Source organism: Hippoglossus stenolepis, chromosome 7, assembly GCF_022539355.2.
Source record: "Hippoglossus stenolepis isolate QCI-W04-F060 chromosome 7, HSTE1.2, whole genome shotgun sequence".
Classification (NCBI taxonomy): domain Eukaryota; kingdom Metazoa; phylum Chordata; class Actinopteri; order Pleuronectiformes; family Pleuronectidae; genus Hippoglossus; species Hippoglossus stenolepis.
In genome coordinates this window covers 2,190,882-2,212,229 of record NC_061489.1, presented here as the reverse complement: position 1 = coordinate 2,212,229, position 21,348 = coordinate 2,190,882, and the positions used below count along the sequence as shown (strand labels likewise).

General features: G+C 42.0%; 33 non-coding genes across 33 annotated transcripts; all 33 read right to left on the bottom strand.

Moving 5' to 3' along the window:
* Positions 1–560: 560 nt before the first annotated feature.
* trnay-gua lies at positions 561–648 on the bottom strand. Its single transcript is given in 2 exon segments — positions 561–596; positions 612–648. It is a non-coding gene; the product is annotated as a tRNA-Tyr (tRNA).
* Positions 649–878: 230 nt separating this feature from the next.
* Positions 879–966, bottom strand: trnay-gua. The gene is given in 2 exon segments: positions 879–914; positions 930–966. It is a non-coding gene; the product is annotated as a tRNA-Tyr (tRNA).
* Positions 967–1,484: 518 nt separating this feature from the next.
* On the bottom strand, positions 1,485–1,572 carry trnay-gua. Its single transcript is given in 2 exon segments — positions 1,485–1,520; positions 1,536–1,572. It is a non-coding gene; the product is annotated as a tRNA-Tyr (tRNA).
* Positions 1,573–2,004: 432 nt separating this feature from the next.
* Positions 2,005–2,092, bottom strand: trnay-gua. The gene is given in 2 exon segments: positions 2,005–2,040; positions 2,056–2,092. It is a non-coding gene; the product is annotated as a tRNA-Tyr (tRNA).
* Positions 2,093–2,317: 225 nt separating this feature from the next.
* Positions 2,318–2,403, bottom strand: trnay-gua. Its single transcript is given in 2 exon segments — positions 2,318–2,352; positions 2,367–2,403. It is a non-coding gene; the product is annotated as a tRNA-Tyr (tRNA).
* Positions 2,404–2,626: 223 nt separating this feature from the next.
* Positions 2,627–2,714, bottom strand: trnay-gua. Its single transcript is given in 2 exon segments — positions 2,627–2,662; positions 2,678–2,714. It is a non-coding gene; the product is annotated as a tRNA-Tyr (tRNA).
* A 199-nt stretch (positions 2,715–2,913) lies between these two features.
* On the bottom strand, positions 2,914–3,001 carry trnay-gua. The gene is given in 2 exon segments: positions 2,914–2,949; positions 2,965–3,001. It is a non-coding gene; the product is annotated as a tRNA-Tyr (tRNA).
* Positions 3,002–3,827: 826 nt separating this feature from the next.
* trnay-gua lies at positions 3,828–3,915 on the bottom strand. The gene is given in 2 exon segments: positions 3,828–3,863; positions 3,879–3,915. It is a non-coding gene; the product is annotated as a tRNA-Tyr (tRNA).
* Positions 3,916–4,116: 201 nt separating this feature from the next.
* On the bottom strand, positions 4,117–4,204 carry trnay-gua. Its single transcript is given in 2 exon segments — positions 4,117–4,152; positions 4,168–4,204. It is a non-coding gene; the product is annotated as a tRNA-Tyr (tRNA).
* Positions 4,205–4,434: 230 nt separating this feature from the next.
* Positions 4,435–4,522, bottom strand: trnay-gua. Its single transcript is given in 2 exon segments — positions 4,435–4,470; positions 4,486–4,522. It is a non-coding gene; the product is annotated as a tRNA-Tyr (tRNA).
* Positions 4,523–4,996: 474 nt separating this feature from the next.
* Positions 4,997–5,085, bottom strand: trnay-gua. The gene is given in 2 exon segments: positions 4,997–5,032; positions 5,048–5,085. It is a non-coding gene; the product is annotated as a tRNA-Tyr (tRNA).
* Positions 5,086–5,266: 181 nt separating this feature from the next.
* trnay-gua lies at positions 5,267–5,354 on the bottom strand. Its single transcript is given in 2 exon segments — positions 5,267–5,302; positions 5,318–5,354. It is a non-coding gene; the product is annotated as a tRNA-Tyr (tRNA).
* Positions 5,355–5,578: 224 nt separating this feature from the next.
* trnay-gua lies at positions 5,579–5,666 on the bottom strand. The gene is given in 2 exon segments: positions 5,579–5,614; positions 5,630–5,666. It is a non-coding gene; the product is annotated as a tRNA-Tyr (tRNA).
* Positions 5,667–5,866: 200 nt separating this feature from the next.
* Positions 5,867–5,954, bottom strand: trnay-gua. Its single transcript is given in 2 exon segments — positions 5,867–5,902; positions 5,918–5,954. It is a non-coding gene; the product is annotated as a tRNA-Tyr (tRNA).
* Positions 5,955–6,346: 392 nt separating this feature from the next.
* Positions 6,347–6,434, bottom strand: trnay-gua. The gene is given in 2 exon segments: positions 6,347–6,382; positions 6,398–6,434. It is a non-coding gene; the product is annotated as a tRNA-Tyr (tRNA).
* Positions 6,435–6,663: 229 nt separating this feature from the next.
* On the bottom strand, positions 6,664–6,751 carry trnay-gua. The gene is given in 2 exon segments: positions 6,664–6,699; positions 6,715–6,751. It is a non-coding gene; the product is annotated as a tRNA-Tyr (tRNA).
* A 193-nt stretch (positions 6,752–6,944) lies between these two features.
* trnay-gua lies at positions 6,945–7,033 on the bottom strand. The gene is given in 2 exon segments: positions 6,945–6,980; positions 6,996–7,033. It is a non-coding gene; the product is annotated as a tRNA-Tyr (tRNA).
* Positions 7,034–7,262: 229 nt separating this feature from the next.
* Positions 7,263–7,350, bottom strand: trnay-gua. Its single transcript is given in 2 exon segments — positions 7,263–7,298; positions 7,314–7,350. It is a non-coding gene; the product is annotated as a tRNA-Tyr (tRNA).
* A 201-nt stretch (positions 7,351–7,551) lies between these two features.
* On the bottom strand, positions 7,552–7,639 carry trnay-gua. The gene is given in 2 exon segments: positions 7,552–7,587; positions 7,603–7,639. It is a non-coding gene; the product is annotated as a tRNA-Tyr (tRNA).
* A 225-nt stretch (positions 7,640–7,864) lies between these two features.
* trnay-gua lies at positions 7,865–7,952 on the bottom strand. The gene is given in 2 exon segments: positions 7,865–7,900; positions 7,916–7,952. It is a non-coding gene; the product is annotated as a tRNA-Tyr (tRNA).
* Positions 7,953–8,158: 206 nt separating this feature from the next.
* Positions 8,159–8,245, bottom strand: trnay-gua. The gene is given in 2 exon segments: positions 8,159–8,193; positions 8,209–8,245. It is a non-coding gene; the product is annotated as a tRNA-Tyr (tRNA).
* Positions 8,246–9,308: 1,063 nt separating this feature from the next.
* Positions 9,309–9,396, bottom strand: trnay-gua. Its single transcript is given in 2 exon segments — positions 9,309–9,344; positions 9,360–9,396. It is a non-coding gene; the product is annotated as a tRNA-Tyr (tRNA).
* Positions 9,397–9,624: 228 nt separating this feature from the next.
* Positions 9,625–9,712, bottom strand: trnay-gua. The gene is given in 2 exon segments: positions 9,625–9,660; positions 9,676–9,712. It is a non-coding gene; the product is annotated as a tRNA-Tyr (tRNA).
* Positions 9,713–9,985: 273 nt separating this feature from the next.
* trnay-gua lies at positions 9,986–10,073 on the bottom strand. Its single transcript is given in 2 exon segments — positions 9,986–10,021; positions 10,037–10,073. It is a non-coding gene; the product is annotated as a tRNA-Tyr (tRNA).
* Positions 10,074–10,303: 230 nt separating this feature from the next.
* On the bottom strand, positions 10,304–10,391 carry trnay-gua. Its single transcript is given in 2 exon segments — positions 10,304–10,339; positions 10,355–10,391. It is a non-coding gene; the product is annotated as a tRNA-Tyr (tRNA).
* A 201-nt stretch (positions 10,392–10,592) lies between these two features.
* On the bottom strand, positions 10,593–10,680 carry trnay-gua. Its single transcript is given in 2 exon segments — positions 10,593–10,628; positions 10,644–10,680. It is a non-coding gene; the product is annotated as a tRNA-Tyr (tRNA).
* A 230-nt stretch (positions 10,681–10,910) lies between these two features.
* Positions 10,911–10,998, bottom strand: trnay-gua. Its single transcript is given in 2 exon segments — positions 10,911–10,946; positions 10,962–10,998. It is a non-coding gene; the product is annotated as a tRNA-Tyr (tRNA).
* A 201-nt stretch (positions 10,999–11,199) lies between these two features.
* On the bottom strand, positions 11,200–11,287 carry trnay-gua. The gene is given in 2 exon segments: positions 11,200–11,235; positions 11,251–11,287. It is a non-coding gene; the product is annotated as a tRNA-Tyr (tRNA).
* A 228-nt stretch (positions 11,288–11,515) lies between these two features.
* trnay-gua lies at positions 11,516–11,603 on the bottom strand. Its single transcript is given in 2 exon segments — positions 11,516–11,551; positions 11,567–11,603. It is a non-coding gene; the product is annotated as a tRNA-Tyr (tRNA).
* A 201-nt stretch (positions 11,604–11,804) lies between these two features.
* On the bottom strand, positions 11,805–11,892 carry trnay-gua. The gene is given in 2 exon segments: positions 11,805–11,840; positions 11,856–11,892. It is a non-coding gene; the product is annotated as a tRNA-Tyr (tRNA).
* A 230-nt stretch (positions 11,893–12,122) lies between these two features.
* trnay-gua lies at positions 12,123–12,210 on the bottom strand. The gene is given in 2 exon segments: positions 12,123–12,158; positions 12,174–12,210. It is a non-coding gene; the product is annotated as a tRNA-Tyr (tRNA).
* Positions 12,211–12,414: 204 nt separating this feature from the next.
* Positions 12,415–12,502, bottom strand: trnay-gua. Its single transcript is given in 2 exon segments — positions 12,415–12,450; positions 12,466–12,502. It is a non-coding gene; the product is annotated as a tRNA-Tyr (tRNA).
* A 201-nt stretch (positions 12,503–12,703) lies between these two features.
* Positions 12,704–12,791, bottom strand: trnay-gua. The gene is given in 2 exon segments: positions 12,704–12,739; positions 12,755–12,791. It is a non-coding gene; the product is annotated as a tRNA-Tyr (tRNA).
* Between the last annotated feature and the right edge of the window lie 8,557 nt (positions 12,792–21,348).

Below are 21,348 nucleotides of genomic sequence, written 5' to 3'. Positions count from 1 at the left end.
TGCAGTCGTTAGAAGTCTCAGATGCAAATTTCCAACCTTAAAGACTCCTCCTTCAGGCGGAGTTGAGCCAGCGACCTAAGGATGTCAACATGTGTAACCTCTGATCCTCCGCTCTTCCAGCCTGAGCTATCGAAGGGTTATATCACTTTTAACAGTGTAGCATGCTTTTGGAAAATGTCCATATCCTGGTTCAGAAAATCAACAGCTGCCTTCTGAGTCTCTAGGCTAAACATTCAGGACATTGACTGTAGCCTACTTTTGGTCATTGGGTACCCTGACTAGAGTGAACTGCTGTTATGATATCTTGTGATCGTTAAGCCAAAAGACTTCCCAAGCTAGAGTTGAGAGCACGATGTCAGCATATGCAACCTACAGTCTCCTCTCTTCACTGCTATCGAAGGGTTAAATTTACAGTGGATACTTGAAAATGTCCATATCCTGTTGAAATCACGTTAGTCCTGAACATTCAGGACATTGACTGCACAGCTACTTTTGTCATTGAGGTACCTGACATGTGAACTGCTGTTGATATCTTGTGTCGTTAAGCCTATAAAGACTCCTCCTTCGAGCCGGAGTTGAACCAGCGACCTAAGGATGTCAACATATGTAACCTACAGTCCTCCGCTCTTCCAACTGAGCTATCGAAGGGTTATATCATGTTTAACAGTGTAGCATTCTTTTGGAAAATGTCCATATCCTGGTTAGAAAATGTTCAACTGTCTTCAGAGTCCCTATGCTAAACCTTCAGCTCAATGACTGCCCTGCCCTCTCTAGCTGCTTTTGGGTCGTTGAGGTACCCTGACTAGAGGTGTGAAGGGCTGATGATATGTTGCGAGTCGTTAAGTCTCAGGTGCAAATTTCCAACTGTAAAAGACTCCTCCTTTGAGCCGGAGTTGAACCAGCGACCTAAGGATGTCAACATATGTAACCTACAGTCCTCCGCTCTTCCAACTGAGCTATCGAAGGGTTAAATCAGGTTTAACAGTGTAGCATTCTTTTGGAAAATGTCCATATCCTGGTTAGAAAATTCAACTGTCTTCAGAGTCCCTATGCTAAACATTCAGGACATTGACTGCGCATCCTACTTTTTGGTCATTGAGGTACCCTGACTGGAGGTGTGAAGGGCTGATGATGTTGCGATCGTTAAGTCTATTTAACTGAAGACTCCTCCTTCAGCCGGAGTTGAACCAGCGACCTAAGGATGTCAACATATGTAACCTACAGTCCTCCGCTCTTCCAACTGAGCTATCGAGGGTTAAATCATGTTTAACAGTGTAGCATACTTTTGGAAAATGTCCATATCCTGGTTAGAAAAGGTTCAACTGTCTTCAGAGTCCCTATGCTAAACCTTCAGCTCAATGACTGCCCTGCCCTCTCTAGCTGCTTTTGGGTCGTTGAGGTACCCTGACTAGAGGTGTGAAGGGCTGATGATATGTTGCGAGTCGTTAAGTCTCAGGTGCAAATTTCCAACTGTAAAAGACTCCTCCTTCGAGCCGGAGTTGAACCAGCGACCTAAGGATGTCAACATATGTAACCTACAGTCCTCCGCTCTTCCAACTGAGCTATCGAAGGGTTATATCATGTTTAACAGTGTAGCATTCTTTTGGAAAATGTCCATATCCTGGTTAGAAAACATTCAACTGTCTTCAGAGTCCCTATGCTAAACATTCAGGACATTGACTGCACAGCCTACTTTTTGGTCATTGAGGTACCTTGACTAGAGGTGTGAACTGCTGTTGATATCTTGTGATCGTTAAGCCTATAAGAGTCCTCAGCCGGAGTTGAACCAGCGACCTAAGGATGTCAACTATGTAACAAGTCCATTCCATGAGCTATCGAAGGGTTATATACTTTTAAGTATAAATGTCTATCCTGGTTTATAGAGTCCTACCTTCAGCTCAGACTGCCCCGCCTCTCTAGCTGCTTTTGGTCGTTGAGGACCTGACTAGAGTGTGAAGGGCTGATGATGTTGCAGTCGTTAGTCAGTGCAACTGTAAAGACTCCTCCTTTGAGCCGGAGTTGAACCAGCGACCTAAGGATGTCAACATATGTAACCTACAGTCCTCCGCTCTTCCAACTGAGCTATCGAAGGGTTAAATTAGGTTTAACAGTGTAGCATACTTTTGGAAAATGTCCATATCCTGGTTAGAAAATGTTCAACTGTCTTCAGAGTCCCTATGCTAAACCTTCAGCTCAATGACTGCCCTGCCTCTCTAGCTGTTTGGATCGTTGAGGTACCCTGACTAGAGGTGTGAAGGGCTGATGATAAGTTGCGAGTCGTTAAGTCTCAGATGCAAATTCCAACTGTAAAGACTCCTCCTTCGGCCGGAGTTGAACCAGCGACCTAAGGATGTCAACATATTAACCTACAGTCCTCCGCTCTTCCAACTGAGCTATCGAAGGGTTATATCACTTTTAACAGTGTAGTACTTTTGGAAAATGTCCATATCCTGGTTAGAAAACGTTCAACTGTCTTCAGAGTCCCTATGCTAAACCTTCAGCTCAATGACTGCCCCCTCTCTAGCTGCTTTTGGGTCGTTGAGGTACCCTGACTAGAGGTGTGAAGGGCTGATGATATGTTGCGAGTCGTTAAGTCTCAGGTGCAATTTCCAACTGTAAAGACTCCTCCTTCGAGCCGGAGTTGAACCAGCGACCTAAGGATGTCAACATATGTAACCTACAGTCCTGCGCTCTTCCAACTGAGCTATCGAAGGGTTATATCATGTTTAACAGTGTAGCATTCTTTTGGAAAATGTCCATATCCTGGTTAGAAATCATTCAACTGTCTTCAGAGTCCCTATGCTAAACATTCAGGACATTGACTGCACATCCTACTTTTTGGTATTGAGGTACCTGACTAGAGGTGTGAACTGCTGATGATATGTTGTAATCGTTAAGTCTATAAAAGGCTCCTCCTTCGAGCCGGAGTTGAACCAGCGACCTAAGGATGTCAACATATGTAACCTACAGTCCTCCGCTCTTCCAACTGAGCTATCGAAGGGTTATATCACTTTTAACAGTGTAGCATACTTTTGGAAAATGTCCATATCCTGGTTAGAAAATGTTCAAATGTGTTCAGAGTCCCTATGCTAAACCTTCAGGTCAATGACTGCCCCGCCCTCTCTAGCTGCTTTTGGGTCGTTGAGGTACCCTGACTCGAGGTGTGAAGGGCTGATGATAAGTTGCGAGTCGTTAAGTCTCAGATGCAAATTTCCAACTGTAAAAGACTCCTCCTTCGAGCCGGAGTTGAACCAGCGACCTAAGGATGTCAACATATGTAACCTACAGTCCTCCGCTCTTCCAACTGAGCTATCAAGTTAAATCATGTTTAACAGTGTAGCATACTTTGGAAAATGTCCATATCCTGGTTAGAAAATGTTCAACTGTCTTCAGAGTCCCTATGCTAAACCTTCAGCTCAATGACTGCCCGCCTCTCTTTTGGGTTGAGGTACCCTGACTAGGTGTGAACTGCTGTTGATATCTTGTGATCGTTATGCCTTTAAAGACTACTCCTTCAGCCAGAGTTGAACCAGCGACCTAAGGATGTCAGCGTATGCAACCTACAGTCCTCCGCTCTTCCAACTGAGCTATCGAAGGGTTAAATCAGGTTTAACAGTGTAGCATACTTTTGGAAAATGTCCATATCCTGGTTAGAAAACATTCAACTGTCTTCAGAGTCCCTATGCTAAACCTTCAGCTCAATGACTGCCCCGCCCTCTCTAGCTGCTTTTGGGTCGTTGAGGTACCCTGACTAGAGGTGTGAAGGGCTGATGATAAGTTGCGAGTCGTTAAGTCTCAGATGCAAATTTCCAACTGTAAAAGACTCCTCCTTCGAGCCGGAGTTGAACCAGCGACCTAAGGATGTCAACATATGTAACCTACAGTCCTCCGCTCTTCCAACTGAGCTATCGAAGGGTTAAATCAGGTTTAACAGTGTAGCATACTTTTGGAAAATGCCCATATCCTGGTTAGAACACGTTCAACTGCCTTCTGAGTCTCTATGCTAAACATTCAGGACATTGACTGCCCAGCCTACTTTTTGGTCATTGAGGTACCCTGACTAGAGGTGTGAACTGCTGTTGATATCTTGTGATCGTTTAGCCTATAAAAGACTCCTCCTTCGAGCCGGAGTTGAACCAGCGACCTAAGGATGTCAACATATGTAACCTACAGTCCTCCGCTCTTCCAACTGAGCTATCGAAGGGTTATATCACTTTTAACAGTGTAGCATACTTTTGGAAAATGTCCATATCCTGGTTAGAAAATGTTCAACTGTGTTCAGAGTCCCTATGCTAAACCTTCAGGTCAATGACTGCCCCGCCCTCTCTAGCTGCTTTTGGGTCGTTGAGGTACCCTGACTAGAGGTGTGAAGGGCTGATGATAAGTTGCGAGTCGTTAAGTCTCAGATGCAAATTTCCAACTGTAAAAGACTCCTCCTTCGAGCCGGAGTTGAACCAGCGACCTAAGGATGTCAACATATGTAACCTACAGTCCTCCGCTCTTCCAACTGAGCTATCGAAGGTTATATCACTTTTAACAGTGTAGCATACTTTTGGAAAATGTCCATATCCTGGTTAGATGTTCAACTGTCTTCAGAGTCCCTATGCTAAACCTTCAGCTCAATGACTGCCCGCCTACTCTTTTGGGTCGTTGAGGTACCCTGACTAGAGGTGTGAAGGGCTGATGATATGTTGCGATCGTTAAGTCTCTGCATTACTGAAAGACTCCTCCCGAGCCGGATTGAACCAGCGACCTAAGGATGTCAACATATGTAACCTACAGTCCTCCGCTCTTCCAACTGAGCTATCGAAGGGTTAAATCATGTTTAACAGTGTAGCATTCTTTTGGAAAATGTCCATATCCTGGTTAGAAAACATTCAACTGTCTTCAGAGTCCCTATGCTAAACATTCAGGACATTGACTGCACATCCTACTTTTGTTGGTACCTGACTAGAGGTGTGAAGCTGATGATTTGTGTTAGATCCTGTAAAGACTCCTCCTTGAGCCGGAGTTGAACCAGCGACCTAAGGATGTCAACATATGTAACCTACAGTCCTCCGCTCTTCCAACTGAGCTATCGAAGGGTTATATTAACAGTAGCAGCTTTGGAAAATGTCCATATCCTGGTTAAAAACATTCAACTGTCTTCAGAGTCCTATGCTAAACCTTAAATGACTGCCGCCTACTTTTTGGTCGTTGAGGTACCCTGACTAGAGGTGTGAACTGCTGTTGATATCTTGTGATTGTTTAGCCTATAAAAGACTCCTCCTTCGAGCCGCAGTTGAACCAGCGACCTAAGGATGTCAACATATGTAACCTACAGTCCTCCGCTCTTCCAACTGAGCTATCGAAGGGTTATATATGTTTAACAGTGTAGCATACTTTTGGAAAATGTCCATATCCTGGTTAGAAAAGGTTCAACTGTCTTCAGAGTCCCTATGCTAAACCTTCAGGTCAATGACTGCCCGCCTCTCTAGCTGCTTTTGGTCGTTGAGGTACCTGACTAGAGGTGTGAAGGGCTGATGATAAGTTCGAGTCGTTAAGTCTCAGATGCAAATTTCCAACTGTAAAAGACTCCTCCTTCGAGCCGGAGTTGAACCAGCGACCTAAGGATGTCAACATATGTAACCTACAGTCCTCCGCTCTTCCAACTGAGCTATCGAAGGGTTAAATCAGGTTTAACAGTGTAGCATACTTTTGGAAAATGTCCATATCCTGGTTAGAAAATGTTCAACTGTCTTCAGAGTCCCTATGCTAAACCTTCAGCTCAATGACTGCCCTGCCACTTTTGGTCGTTGAGGTACCCTGACTCGAGGTGTGAAGGGCTGATGATATGTTGTGTCGTTAAGTCTATGATAAAAGACTCCTCCTTCGGCCGGAGTTGAACCAGCGACCTAAGGATGTCAACATATGTAACCTACAGTCCTCCGCTCTTCCAACTGAGCTTCGAAGGTTAAATCTTTTAAGCATCTTTGAAAATGTCCATATCCTGTTAAAATGTTCAACTGTTTCAGTCCCTATGCTAACCTTAGCTCAATGACTGCCTACTGCTTTTTGCGGTGACGATGTTCTTAACCAACTAAAGACTCTCCTTCGAGCCGGTTAACCAGCGACCTAAGGATGTAAACTCTTCAACTGAGCTATCGAAGGTTATCATGTTTAACAGTGTAGCATTCTTTTGAAAATGTCCATATCCTGGTAGAAAACATTCAACTGTCTTCAGAGTCCCTATGCTAAACATTCAGGACATTGACTGCCAAGCCTACTTTTTGGTCATTGAGGTACCCTGACTAGAGGTGTGAACTGCTGTTGCTATCTTGTGATTGTTTAGCCTATAAAAGACTCCTCCTTCGAGCCGGAGTTGAACCAGCGACCTAAGGATGTCAACATATGTAACCTACAGTCCTCCGCTCTTCCAACTGAGCTATCGAAGGGTTATATCACTTTTAACAGTGTAGCATACTTTTGGAAAATGTCCATATCCTGGTTAGAAAATGTTCAACTGTCTTCAGAGTCCCTATGCTAAACCTTCAGCTCAATGACTGCCCCGCCCTCTCTAGCTGCTTTTGGGTCGTTGAGGTACCCTGACTCGAGGTGTGAAGGGCTGATGATATGTTGCGAGTCGTTAAGTCTCAGGTGCAATTTCCAACTGTAAAAGACTCCTCCTTCGAGCCGGAGTTGAACCAGCGACCTAAGGATGTCAACATATGTAACCTACAGTCCTCCGCTCTTCCAACTGAGCTATCGAAGGGTTAAATTAGGTTTAACAGTGTAGCATACTTTTGGAAAATGCCCATATCCTGGTTAGAACACGTTCAACTGTCTTCAGAGTCCCTATGCTAAACATTCAGGACATTGACTGCACATCCTACTTTTTGGTCATTGAGGTACCCTGACTAGAGGTGTGAAGGGCTGTTGATATGTTGTCGTTAGTCTAAAGACTCCTCCTTGAGCCGGAGTTGAACCAGCGACCTAAGGATGTCAACATATGTAACCTACAGTCCTCCGCTCTTCCAACTGAGCTATCGAAGGGTTAAATCAGGTTTAACAGTGTAGCATACTTTTGGAAAATGTCCATATCCTGGTTAGAAAATGTTCAACTGTCTTCAGAGTCCCTATGCTAAACCTTCAGCTCAATGACTGCCCCGCCCTCTCTAGCTGCTTTTGGGTCGTTGAGGTACCCTGACTCGAGGTGTGAAGGGCTGATGATATGTTGCGAGTCGTTAAGTCTCAGGTGCAAATTTCCAACTGTAAAAGACTCCTCCTTCGAGCCGGAGTTGAACCAGCGACCTAAGGATGTCAACATATGTAACCTACAGTCCTCCGCTCTTCCAACTGAGCTATCGAAGGGTTAAATCAGGTTTAACAGTGTAGCATACTTTTGGAAAATGTCCATATCCTGGTTAGAAAACATTGAACTGTCTTCAGAGTCCCTATGCTAAACATTCAGGACATTGACTGCACAGCCTACTTTTTGGTCATTGAGGTACCCTGACTAGAGGTGTGAACTGCTGTTGATATCTTGTGATTGTTTAGCCTATAAAAGACTCCTCCTTCGAGCCGCAGTTGAACCAGCGACCTAAGGATGTCAACATATGTAACCTACAGTCCTCCGCTCTTCCAACTGAGCTATCGAAGGGTTATATCACGTTTAACAGTGTAGCATACTTTTGGAAAATGTCCATATCCTGGTTAGAAAATGTTCAACTGTCTTCAGAGTCCCTATGCTAAACCTTCAGCTCAATGACTGCCCCGCCCTCTAGCTGCTTTTGAGTCGTTGAGGTACCCTGACTAGAGGTGTGAAGGGCTGATGATATGTTGCAGTCGTTAAGTCTCAGGTGCAAATTTCAACTGTAAAGACTCCTCCTTCGAGCCGGAGTTGAACCAGCGACCTAAGGATGTCAACATATGTAACCTACAGTCCTCCCCTCTTCCAACTGAGCTATCGAAGGGTTAAATCAGGTTTAACAGTGTAGCATACTTTTGGAAAATGTCCATATCCTGGTTAGAAAATTCAACTGTCTTCAGAGTCCCTATGCTAAACCTTCAGCTCAATGACTGCCCTGCCCTGCTTTTTGGTCGTTGAGGTACCCTGACTAGAGGTGTGAAGGGCTGATGATATGTTGTGTCGTTAAGTCTTAAATATGTAAAAGACTCCTCCTTCGAGCCGGAGTTGAACCAGCACCTAAGGATGTCAACATATGTAACCTACAGTCCTCCGCTCTTCCAACTGAGCTATCGAAGGGTTATATCACTTTTAACAGTGTAGCATACTTTTGGAAAATGTCCATATCCTGGTTAGAAAACGTTCATGTCTTCAGAGTCCCTATGCTAAACCTTCAGCTCAATGACTGCCCCGCCTCTCTAGCTGCTTTTGGGTCGTTGAGGTACCCTGACTAGAGGTGTGAAGGGCTGATGATATGTTGCAGTCGTTAAGTCTCAGGTGCAAATTTCAACTGTAAAAGACTCCTCCTTCGGCCGAGTTGAACCAGCGACCTAAGGATGTCAACATATGTAACCTACAGTCCTCCGCTCTTCCAACTGAGCTATCGAAGGGTTAAATCATGTTTAACAGTGTAGCATTCTTTTGGAAAATGTCCATATCCTGGTTAGAAAATATTGAACTGTCTTCAGAGTCCCTATGCTAAACATTCAGGACATTGACTGCACCTCCTACTTTTTGGTCATTGAGGTACCCTGACTAGAGGTGTGAAGGGCTGATGATATGTTGCGATCGTTAAGTCTATAAAAGACTCCTCCTTGAGCGGAGTTGAACCAGCGACCTAAGGATGTCAACATATGTAACCTACAGTCCTCCGCTCAACTGAGCTATCGAGTTATATCACTTTTAACAGTGTAGCATACTTTGAAAATGTCCATATCCTGGTTAAAATGTTCAACTGTGTTCAGTCCCTATGCTAAACCTTCAGGTCAATGACTGCCCCTTCAGCTGCTTTGGGTCGTTGAGGTACCTGACTAGAGGTGTGAAGGGCTGATGATATGTTGCGATCGTTAAGTCTCATAAATTCAACTTCTCCTTCGAGCGAGTTGAACCAGCGACCTAAGGATCAACATATGTAACCTACAGTCCTCCGCTCTTCCAACTGAGCTATCGAAGGTTAAATCATTTTAACAGTGTAGCATACTTTTGGAAAATGTCCATATCCTGGTTAGAAAATGTTCAACTGTCTTCGAGTCCTATGCTAAACCTTCAGGACTCATTGACTGCCCAGCCTATTTTTGGTCATTGAGTACCTGATGTGAGCTGCTGTTGATATCTTGTGATTGTTTAGCCTATAAAAGACTCCTCCTTCGAGCCGCAGTTGAACCAGCGACCTAAGGATGTCAACATATGTAACCTACAGTCCTCCGCTCTTCCAACTGAGCTATCGAAGGGTTAAATCAGGTTTAACAGTGTAGCATACTTTTGGAAAATGTCCATATCCTGGTTAGAAAACGTTCAACTGTCTTCAGAGTCCCTATGCTAAACCTTCAGCTCAATGACTGCCCCCCTCTCTAGCTGCTTTTGGGTCGTTGAGGTACCCTGACTAGAGGTGTGAAGGGCTGATGATATGTTGCGAGTCGTTAAGTCTCAGGTGCAAATTTCCAACTGTAAAAGACTCCTCCTTCGAGCCGGAGTTGAACCAGCGACCTAAGGATGTCAACATATGTAACCTACAGTTCTCCGCTCTTCCAACTGAGCTATCGAAGGGTTAAATCAGGTTTAACAGTGTAGCATACTTTTGGAAAATGCCCATATCCTGGTTAGAACACGTTGAACTGCCTTCTGAGTCTCTAGGCTAAACATTCAGGACATTGACTGCCAAGCCTACTTTTTGGTCATTGAGGTACCCTGACTAGAGGTGTGAACTGCTGTTGCTATCTTGTGATCGTAAGCTAAACCGCATACTTTGGTCATTGAGGTACCTGACTAGAGGTGAACTGCTGTTGCTATCTTGTGATCGTTAAGCCTATAAAAGACTCCTCCTTCGAGCCGGAGTTGAACCAGCGACCTAAGGATGTCAACATATGTAACCTACAGTCCTCCGCTCTTCCAACTGAGCTATCGAAGGGTTATATCACTTTTAACAGTGTAGCATACTTTTGGAAAATGTCCATATCCTGGTTAGAAAACGTTCAACTGTCTTCAGAGTCCCTATGCTAAACCTTCAGCTCAATGACTGCCCCGCCCTCTCTAGCTGCTTTTGGGTCGTTGAGGTATCCTGACTAGAGGTGTGAAGGGCTGATGATATGTTGCTAGTCGTTAAGTCTCAGGTGCAAATTTCCAACTGTAAAAGACTCCTCCTTCGAGCCGGAGTTGAACCAGCGACCTAAGGATATCAACATATGTAACCTACAGTCCTCCGCTCTTCCAACTGAGCTATCGAAGGGTTAAATCAGGTTTAACAGTGTAGCATACTTTTGGAAAATGCCCATATCCTGGTTAGAACACGTTGAACTGCCTTCTGAGTCTCTAGGCTAAACATTCAGGACATTGACTGCCCAGCCTACTTTTTGGTCATTGAGGTACCCTGACTAGAGGTGTGAACTGCTGTTGATATCTTGTGATCGTTTAGCCTTTAAAAGACTTCTCCTTCGAGCCGGAGTTGAACCAGCGACCTAAGGATGTCAACATATGTAACCTACAGTCCTCCGCTCTTCCAACTGAGCTATCGAAGGGTTATATCACTTTTAACAGTGTAGCATTCTTTTGGAAAATGTCCATATCCTGGTTAGAAAATGTTCAACTGTCTTCAGAGTCCCTATGCTAAACCTTCAGCTCAATGACTGCCCCGCCCTCTCTAGCTGCTTTTGGGTCGTTGAGGTACCCTGACTAGAGGTGTGAAGGGCTGATGATAAGTTGCGAGTCGTTAAGTCTCAGATGCAAATTTCCAACTGTAAAAGACTCCTCCTTCGAGCCGGAGTTGAACCAGCGACCTAAGGATGTCAACATATGTAACCTACAGTCCTCCGCTCTTCCAACTGAGCTATCGAAGGGTTAAATCAGGTTTAACAGTGTAGCATACTTTTGGAAAATGTCCATATCCTGGTTAGAAAACATTCAACTGTCTTCAGAGTCCCTATGCTAAACATTCAGGACATTGACTGCCCAGCCTACTTTTTGGTCATTGAGGTACCCTGACTAGAGGTGTGAACTGCTGTTGATATCTTGTGATCGTTAAGCCTATAAAAGGCTCCTCCTTCGAGCCGGAGTTGAACCAGCGACCTAAGGATGTCAACATATGTAACCTACAGTCCTCCGCTCTTCCAACTGAGCTATCGAAGGGTTATATCATGTTTAACAGTGTAGCATACTTTTGGAAAATGTCCATATCCTGGTTAGAAAATGTTCAACTGTCTTCAGAGTCCCTATGCTAAACCTTCAGCTCAATGACTGCCGCCCTCTCTAGCTGCTTTTGGGTCGTTGAGGTACCCTGACTCGAGGTGTGAAGGGCTGATGATATGTTGCTAGTCGTTAAGTCTCAGGTGCAAATTTCCAACTGTAAAAGACTCCTCCTTCGAGCCGGAGTTGAACCAGCGACCTAAGGATGTCAACATATGTAACCTACAGTCCTCCGCTCTTCCAACTGAGCTATCGAAGGGTTAAATCAGGTTTAACAGTGTAGCATTCTTTTGGAAAATGTCCATATCCTGGTTAGAAAATGTTCAACTGTCTTCAGAGTCCCTATGCTAAACATTCAGGACATTGACTGCCCAGCCTACTTTTTGGTCATTGAGGTACCCTGACTAGAGGTGTGAACTGCTGTTGATATCTTGTGATCGTTTAGCCTATAAAAGACTCCTCCTTCGAGCCAGAGTTGAACCAGCGACCTAAGGATGTCAACATATGTAACCTACAGTCCTCCGCTCTTCCAACTGAGCTATCGAAGGGTTAAATCAGGTTTAACAGTGTAGCATACTTTTGGAAAATGTCCATATCCTGGTTAGAAAACATTCAACTGTCTTCAGAGTCCCTATGCTAAACCTTCAGCTCAATGACTGCCCCGCCCTCTCTAGCTGCTTTTGGGTCGTTGAGGTACCCTGACTAGAGGTGTGAAGGGCTGATGATATGTTGCGAGTCGTTAAGTCTCAGGTGCAAATTTCCAACTGTAAAAGACTCCTCCTTCGAGCCGGAGTTGAACCAGCGACCTAAGGATGTCAGCGTATGTAACCTACAGTCCTCCGCTCTTCCAACTAAGCTATCGAAGGGTTAAATCATGTTTAACAGTGTAGCATTCTTTGGAAAATGTCTGTATCCTGGTTAGAAAATGTTGAACTGTCTTCAGAGTCCCTATGCTAAACATTCAGGACATTGACGGCCCGCCTCAGTTGCTTTTGGGTCGTTGAGGTACCCTGACTAGAGGTGTGAACTGCTGTTGATATCTTGTGATCGTTAAGCCCATAAAAGACTCCTCCTTCGAGCCGGAATTGAACCAGCGACCTAAGGATGTCAACATATGTAACCTACAGTTCTCCACTCTTCCAACTGAGCTATCGAAGGGTTAAATCAGGTTTAACAGTGTAGCATACTTTTGGAAAATGCCCATATCCTGGTTAGAACACGTTGAACTGCCTTCTGAGTCTCTAGGCTAAACATTCAGGACATTGACTGCCAAGCCTACTTTTTGGTCATTGAGGTACCCTGACTAGAGGTGTGAACTGCTGTTGCTATCTTGTGATTGTTTAGCCTATAAAAGACTCCTCCTTCGAGCCGGAGTTGAACCAGCGACCTAAGGATGTCAACATATGTAACCTACAGTCCTCCGCTCTTCCAACTGAGCTATCGAAGGGTTATATCACTTTTAACAGTGTAGCAAACTTTTGGAAAATGTCCATATCCTGGTTAGAAAATGTTCAACTGTGTTCAGAGTCCCTATGCTAAACATTCAGGACATTGACGGCCCGCCCTCTGGAGCTGCTTATGGGTCGTTGAGGTACCCTGACTAGAGGTGTGAAGGGCTGATGATAAGTTGCGAGTCGTTATGTCTCAGATGCAAATTTCCAACTGTAAAAGACTCCTCCTTCGAGCCGGAGTTGAACCAGCGACCTAAGGATGTCAGCGTATGTAACCTACAGTCCTCCGCTCTTCAAACTGAGTTATATATATATATAGTTATATATATATAGTTATATATATATATAGTTATATAGTTATATATATATATATAGTTATATAGTTATATATAATTAACATTATATCAATTCTATTCAATAAGAAAAGACCATTCTAGTCAAAATAAACATCAAATATGTGTTTGTGCAACTACAAATGGATAAAAATGTGATTTACATTGCTATAAAAACAAGATTTATTGATATCATTTCATTAAGAAGAATCACATCTCTATGTAAGCATTACAAACAGAATGTTTGACCATTTAGCTCTGTGGTATTCTCAATGAGTCACTGTCCAGGTTGACGTCTAGGTGGGACAAGTGTTTTTTTCGTTATTATATATATTTTTTCATATTTTAGTGGGACAAATAATAAGGATTCAGATCTTATGTCGTAAAAATTAAGTTGTTGAATGAGGGTCAGCGGGAATATTGCACGACGCAGTATCACAGAGACATTCATAAGCAATAATGGAAGTTCTACGGACACAAAACAAGTGAGTTTTCAACTGACTATGGTTTCAAACATGTAACCAGGAGTGTCCACCAGAAGTGGACACTCCTGTTGAAGTGAGTTCAGGGACGTTGTTGCCGGTGTAAAAGCTGCCGAGTATGCCTGGCGTCGTGAGAACAGGGTCTGGCAGAGAAGTTATACAACCGCAGAGACTTGACTTGTGAGACTGGGAAGAATATATATATTTCAAGTCCGAATGTTATGGTTATAAATGCATTTGAAGGTTATGTTTAAGATGGGAGACCTTAATGCTGTGGGGATGTGGTAATATAAGGTAATTTAGTTATTTAAGTCAGTTCTAGATCTCACAGCAAAACTTCTACACCCAATTGCACAATTATACATAGAGTTTATAAAAAGACAACTTCACACACCCCCACCTGAGGACCCTAATACCATCTTTTGAAAGAAGCTACCTGTGGCATGAAAACAGCTTTGTGAAAGTAAATCAAACAGTGGTAGCATTCAATGAATCACACCAAATTTATTCATCTTCTACTCTACTGTTCAGCTTCAAGGGAAATAAAGTTGAATTTCTCACAAGAGAGACATCTGATGAAATATATTCTTCCAAAACCATCCTACTGTTGAAATGCCAACGGATTGAAATAAACAGGATATGTCTATTTGCTGCCAGGTATATTGCATATATATGCATATATTCAGCCTATTACAAATAGAGCTAGGTGGATCATTATGTCCAGTGTTAAGATAGGGGACTCTATTATGCAACACACAGCACACATCATTTATCACTCAATGCACTTAGAATAGTTTTACACCAGGCACTTAATTTAATAATGAAAAGTCTTTCAGCTGTAAATTAAACAGTACACGTCTTTAAAATGCATTTTGCTTGCTTGATTCATTTATTAAGCAAGAGTTGACTCAGACTCTCAAGGCCTCAGTGTTAGCACTCACTCAGGCAAATATTGACAATCGGAAGGTGGCTCAATCCGAGGGACCAGCTCACCGCTCAATGTCCCACTTCTTCCCAAACAAAACCTCTTCAGTCGCTTCACGCATTCGCTTCACAATACATCAATTGAGGGAGTAGCACCTTGGTGTCAAGTAACACATACCAAACCACAATAACCTATTTTACTTCTTCTCTCCCTCCACCTACTGCTACCCACTAATGTTCAGCTCCACAGTCATTAACACTGTATTACCTTGGAAGAACATGAATCTTTCTCATCATCATCAACCAGCTCTCTCATGTTGCAGTCTTGGAGCCATTAAACGAAGGGGCAAAGTGCAGAGCATGGTACACGTCTTTTTGCATGTCATTTGTCTTAAACTCATTAACTCTAACTAGTCTCAGATCTGCTTCCCCCTCCTCCCCCACACATCTTAATATCATAAAGTCCTAATTAATATTGCTGCTTAATTAAACACTCATATTTAAGGAATATAGCAGGAGGTGGAGGAGGAGGGAGGAAGCTCTCATCCGTGCTATTAATTGTCTTGGTCATTAGCTCGTTTCTATCTGTCACTGCATCTGGCTGTGATGAACTTCCATTAATGGAGACTCCCCTGGTTTACAAAAGGGTAAAAAATGGGACATAAAATGGTGTGATGTGTGCTATGAGCACCATGTTTGAATAAATCTAACCAACCTGGAGGTGAATAGAAGGAAACTAATGTTTAACATTAAATTACGTTACTGTCCACTGAGTTAATGTGCTCTGTCAAGGCTGTGATGATTTAACTTTTCTTAACAGAATTCTTCTGTAACAGGATATCTTAAGCCATTATATAGATGTGAGACCTATTTATTTATTTAGTCATTTAAAATTTTAAGTTTTTGCCTTTGTTGCCTTTAATTTGACAGTCACAATAAAGGAGAGACAGGGAATCGGGTGAGAGAGGAGGGGAGAGACCTGCGGTGCCAAACGATTAGATGCCCTCTAACCATTCGGCTATCTTGTCGCCCCATTTTTTAAACAACAAATGTAAAAACATGTTAGGTTTGGACAAACCATGCACAACATTTTCAGACCACACCGACAGCTGTGGCCTGAAACATTTCTTATTAATGCCTTGCATTTCTTCAAATTTGGTTGACTTGAACTCAAGGATGAACTGATTACATAGTGTTTGTCTAAGGTTGAGGTCACAGTGTCCTCACATTCCACATGAATGAGCTACATCAGGAATGACCAGAGGGGATTTATATACATTTAGCACAACTAACATTCTCTTGGACCCAAAGATGAACTGATTAGATTTAGGTGGTCATGCACGTCAAAGTCGATTTACAGCTGCAGCTGGCTCCTTGTGTCAAACCCTTGTGTTGTTTTTTGGTGTATGCAAATTAGGTGTGGCTGCTGGAGGCAATGCCCACCTAAGTCAAGATCCTCTGAACCAAGGATCTTGACTTTCGCGGTACCTGGTCCAACTCTCCAAGCAAGTGGATGGAATTTGACGGAGGTCTTCTCTGTTGAAACGAATGCAGACATTTTGCAAAATTAACATTTTTTTCTACATTTGGGCCTCACCGCCCCATGCAGATGACATTTTAAGTCTTGAAAACAGAGATTCTTTATATACACCCTCCAAAGTGAAGATTTTTGTGTATCAGTGTGCTTTGTGTAATGAATATGTACCAGAACCAACAGTGTTGTGCCAGTCCACACTTAAAAAGAACTAGTTCAAAGTTCAGTTCATACAGAGGAAAATTAACTAGTTCACGTTCATAGCTAATTTTTTTTTAAATTTTGAACTAAGTTCACAGTTCCAAAAATTAACTAGTTCACGTTCAATTTTTTTCATTGTGATGATTATGATTTAGATGACACACTTACGATTTTGTATTTACTTATTAATCGATGGTGTCAGATCATGAATCTGGATCCTTCGGTCACTTTAACACTGAGTCCTGTTCACGTCACGTCTGGTGTTGTGCTAAGCGTACAAAATATTGACGACTAGTTTTTCATTATGTTTAAATGCAGTCTCAAACACTAGGTAAACCTCATGTACTGATAAGGTCCTAATAACTTGTGATGAGTGTTGGTGTTTATTAGTTAAAGTGAGAGCAGGTCAGCAGGAGAATGGAGGACGACACAGGAAACTCCAGCACGATACAAACCAACCTTCTGATCATTGTGCAGCTGTGGATCATAGAGGAAACTCTGTATTTCACTGTGTGTTTCCACTGTTCTTCAACAAAGTCACTTACCGGCTGGTTCACATTAACGGGCTGCTCCTCCAATCTCACTGTGTGTGTCGCTCATACAGTCTATGGTGTCACTCTATGTGGGTGAGTGGGGGCGGGGCCATGGCGAAACAAAGGTCATATGGATGAAGAGTTCTTTGTGGCTGTGGCTGAGCGGTAGAGCGATTGTCCTCCAACCAGAAGGTAGGCAGTTCGATTCCCCAGTCTTCCCCATCTGCATGCCAAATTGCCTCACATAGAAAAGCACTGCTATGAAAACTGTACAGTAAAGCCAAACAATTGTTTGAGCATGATGGAAATTAATTGTTGAATTGAGTCTGAGCTTATTGAATTTGCTAAACTAAAGATAACCTGGAAACTGAACTATGGAACACACTCATACAGAGGACAGATCCCCTGGCTTGTAGCCTGGGAATGGTCCAGGCTGGTGGGCTTGGTGGAAAGGCGCTCAGTCTGGTCTGATTCTCATTTACCCTCTTAACCCCACCCATTTACATAAAAAATCGACCCTAACCCTAACTTTTAGTTACATACATACATAATTGTAATTGCTATCTTATTGTCTGTTTTTTACAATGTCTTTCTGTCTATTTATATGTCACTTTTTGGGCAATTTATTTTACGAATTAAAAAAAGATCACTTAAACTCTGACTTGATAAATATGAGGACATGCTCATCTTAGTTGCTGTAAAATGTTCTCCATGCACCCACAGCAATAAGCTTTACAACACTGTGGTGCTTCCTATATGAATCTAACTGGAAATTTAGTTGAGTGAGGTGCTCAGTATGTAGGACGAATCAGTCCTGTTAGACTGCCATTAAGAATATGAACCTGTGCTTTTGTGAAATGTAAAAAGTTTTACATTTCAGGGTTTAGAACATGAAAAAGCAAAAGCAGAGTGTAATTTTGGAAAAGGTTTGGTTTTCTAAATCTTAATGGCAGATATTACATTTCCATTTGCTCATGTTGACGTTTATCCACATCCACTTACAACTGAGGGGGATGACTAAAGCTTCAGTACAGCAAGAGACCTTGAAGTAAATACAAAGTGCTAAATCTTGTCAATAAGACCAAGTGCAGGAGATGAAGTAAAGAAGTGAAGTATATATAAGTGAGGTATATAGTTGGAGCGTTCGGAGCTTCTAAATACTGAAGTTAGGGTGAGAATGCTTTTGTACATGAGATATTTCATTTTTACATTTTTAATTCAGTTGTAAAAAATTCACACATTCATATTTTTACTTTGTCATTCTGTAATGTTGATTTTAGATTGAGAATATATCTATTTTATAATTTTTATACAAAACCTACGACACCACAAAATGATAAATTCATTCTGAAATCCCCAAAAATGTTTTTCTGCATTTCAATTTAATTTTAATGCTGGACAAAACTGGCTACACACTGATCTATGCATTTTAAACAGCAGAAAGCCATATTTGTGCAGGTCATACTGTATTTCACCCGCAGCATTGATACAAAAGGAGGGACAAATGTAAGGTCATCACTTCACTTATTGTATTATCATAGTCCATAACTCTGCATAATGTGTCCATGTGACCTTAAAATGAGGGGCTTATGAAATAAGCAGTGGCATAAATATTGATAACGTCTTGTTCAGATGCTGCTTCTTTCAAACATTACCCTGTAATTATGGCCGGCAATCGGTACTGATATCCTGGTGAGGCTGTGCACACTGGGCCAGTAGTAATGCAATTTGATGACGGACAGGGAATCAAATCACAGCACTGAGAACAGGATGCCCCGGAGCTAAGATGGGAGAGCATGAGCGGACACCTGAGCTCTCTGTGATGCTTATTCACTGGGAAAATAGATCCTGCTTAAAGGACTTTACAAGTGATTTACCCAATCAACCATCCATGAATACAAATCATGCATACTTTATGATTTTTAGAACCATAGGTAGATTATTTGGTGTTTATATTTGTGCTATTCATTTTATTTTTATTCTGCAAAATAACCAGCAGAAATGTCATGACGTTATCTGCACTGTTGGGTGGTTTCATAGTCGGGTGCTCTTACTAATGCAATAAGAGTTGATTGTACAAAGATGCAGCTCACGGGAAACATATCATTTAACTGTAAGGTTGATGCAATGCTGATTTTCAAACTTTACAGGGAAGTCATGTTGCAATAAAGCTTAACTGTTCATTTGCTGTTGCATAAAGAAACTGAGTTAGTTGTATCATGGTACTCTGAAGCAACAAAGGATCCATGACATTGATGCAGTATCTCCCACGATTCATTGCAATAGATTATGGCAAACACTTAAAAGAGGGTCAGAGGAGTACATTTTAAATTGCCATGTATTGTAGAATACATAAAGTGTCCTCTGAAAGAACAGTTACGTGAATTGGCACACAGCTACTGAATGTGTGCACTTACTGTGCTGTGCCCTGGGGAACAGTCTGTTTCTGAATAGCAGCCTTTATAACATTGCCTTAATGTAGTAAGTATTTATTTATTTTATTTATAGATACTCAAAGATACATGACATGTCAAGTTAAAAAAACATGATAAATATGTAATAAATGACACAAGAGCAGCAGTGTAGATCAATAAATGAAATCAAATATTAAAGGCAGTTGAAATTACTTTAAGATACTTCTTGGACATAGCAAGATTGGAGCAGTGACACATGTGTGTGAAGGTGGGTGGTCCTGTCACTCCAGGGTCAGTTGTTGTTCCTGGGTGGTGGCAACAGGAGACTGACATTTGAGGAAGAAGTGAGCTGGTGAAGAGGGTCACTGACGTAGGAGGAAGACTGGTTATTGAGGGCTTAAAGGACTATCTCAAAGGAATATGTCGTGGGGTGGGGAGCCAGGAGAGGTGTATTAGGGCACGGCTGATATTGTCACAGGAGCAGGAGAAGTAGTTCACATAAACTGCTCCTTTTAATGTTTCATTTTATTGCTTGTTTCTGTTGTTGTATTACACACAACTATTCTGTGATTGTAGTACCAAAAGTAATTCTCACAAGCATTGTCTTGTAACGGCATACAAGCGTCCCAGTGCCTTTCTTGAGGCTACTTGCAGCGAGCAGAGAAACCCTAAACTGGGTCCATTTCCTTGACTACCCACCCCTAACAGAAACTCAAAAAGTATGTGACCATGTGCAGGAGTTGGTTTCCTGATTCAGAGTGAAGAGACAGACCTGTTCCTCTGGATATGACCTGAAGCCCTGACAATCTCGGGTTGTTCCTGAAGTCTCATCGGCCCATAAACACTAGAGGAAACCTTACACAGAAAGAGGAAATTCATTTGTGAATGTTGTAGTAATTGTGATACAAATGCTCAAAAATATTTCTACGTTGAAACCGTCATCATTAAGAATTTTAATATTAATGATCAGAGCCTTTTTGGTCTAATAACTCGTTCAAAGTAGTTTAATTCATGATCAGTTTAGATTTTTTTGATTCCAAATTACTGGTCCTCTCTAAAAGTTATGCTTGTGGATAAGTGAGAGGACTTAATCATTAAAAAACATTTTTTTCAAACAATCTTTGTTGCTGAAAGAACCTGGGAAATGAGGGACACAAAAAGATGGATGTTTTCAGCAGTTAATACAGCTGAGGCTGTAAGCCTTTGAAGACAAACGCAGGGAAAGGAACACATTTTTCAAATAAATATTCAATATCTCAGCGTGTGCCATAAAATCAGTTATGTATCATGAATCTAGTAATGAGTGTCTCATCACTTTGCTGTCATTAGTACACCAGCATCTCAGTAATTGTGTATTTAAAGTCACAGTGGAAATATCTGTATTGTCAATATTGGGCCGAATAGTGTTAGTGAAACAAAATACTTGATGGTTTAATTACAGTAGGGAGGTAAATTAATTTAATGGGATTACTTAAAAGTGCAGATAATATGGAGTTGTAGTAAAATACAGGTATAAAAGAAATGTCAATGATATGCTGACAGTAATAACGTTTTTACACAAGTCAATTTAGAAACACAGAACTTTGTGTTTGCATTCATAGAGTGCATCTTTGTGTGTGTTCTAGCTTGGCTTGGCTCTTAATCTCCTGCTTCACACCAGGCTTAGTTGTGAATACTAACCTTAAATTTAACAAAACCAGTGTGGGAGTTCATTGACATAGTATTGCTGGTGACGACACAGTATTACTCCATACTCGATAAAAACATGATTTCTCAGAAACAAAGTTATAAACAATCATATAATGCTACAGCTAGTAGGCTAAATGAAAACTGTGTGCATCACTACAGAGGCTCTTTGGAAGTTTCTAAGATGTCAGCAGATTTGAAAAAAGTTAACACTTTACAATATGGGAATGGGAAGAGGCTGAAATATCTCTTTAACTAACAAATGACTGGACACTGCAGAGGAGGACGCCATTTGACATTAAACTTCACCAATGATGCTTTACTATAACATTCTTAGACTGGTGCATTCTTGCCGTGAAAGTACACATGTCTCAAAGTTCTGAAATAATCTCTGGGGTGTTCACAACAGGAATATTTTATTTGGGAGGCTGCCACTATTGATTCAAT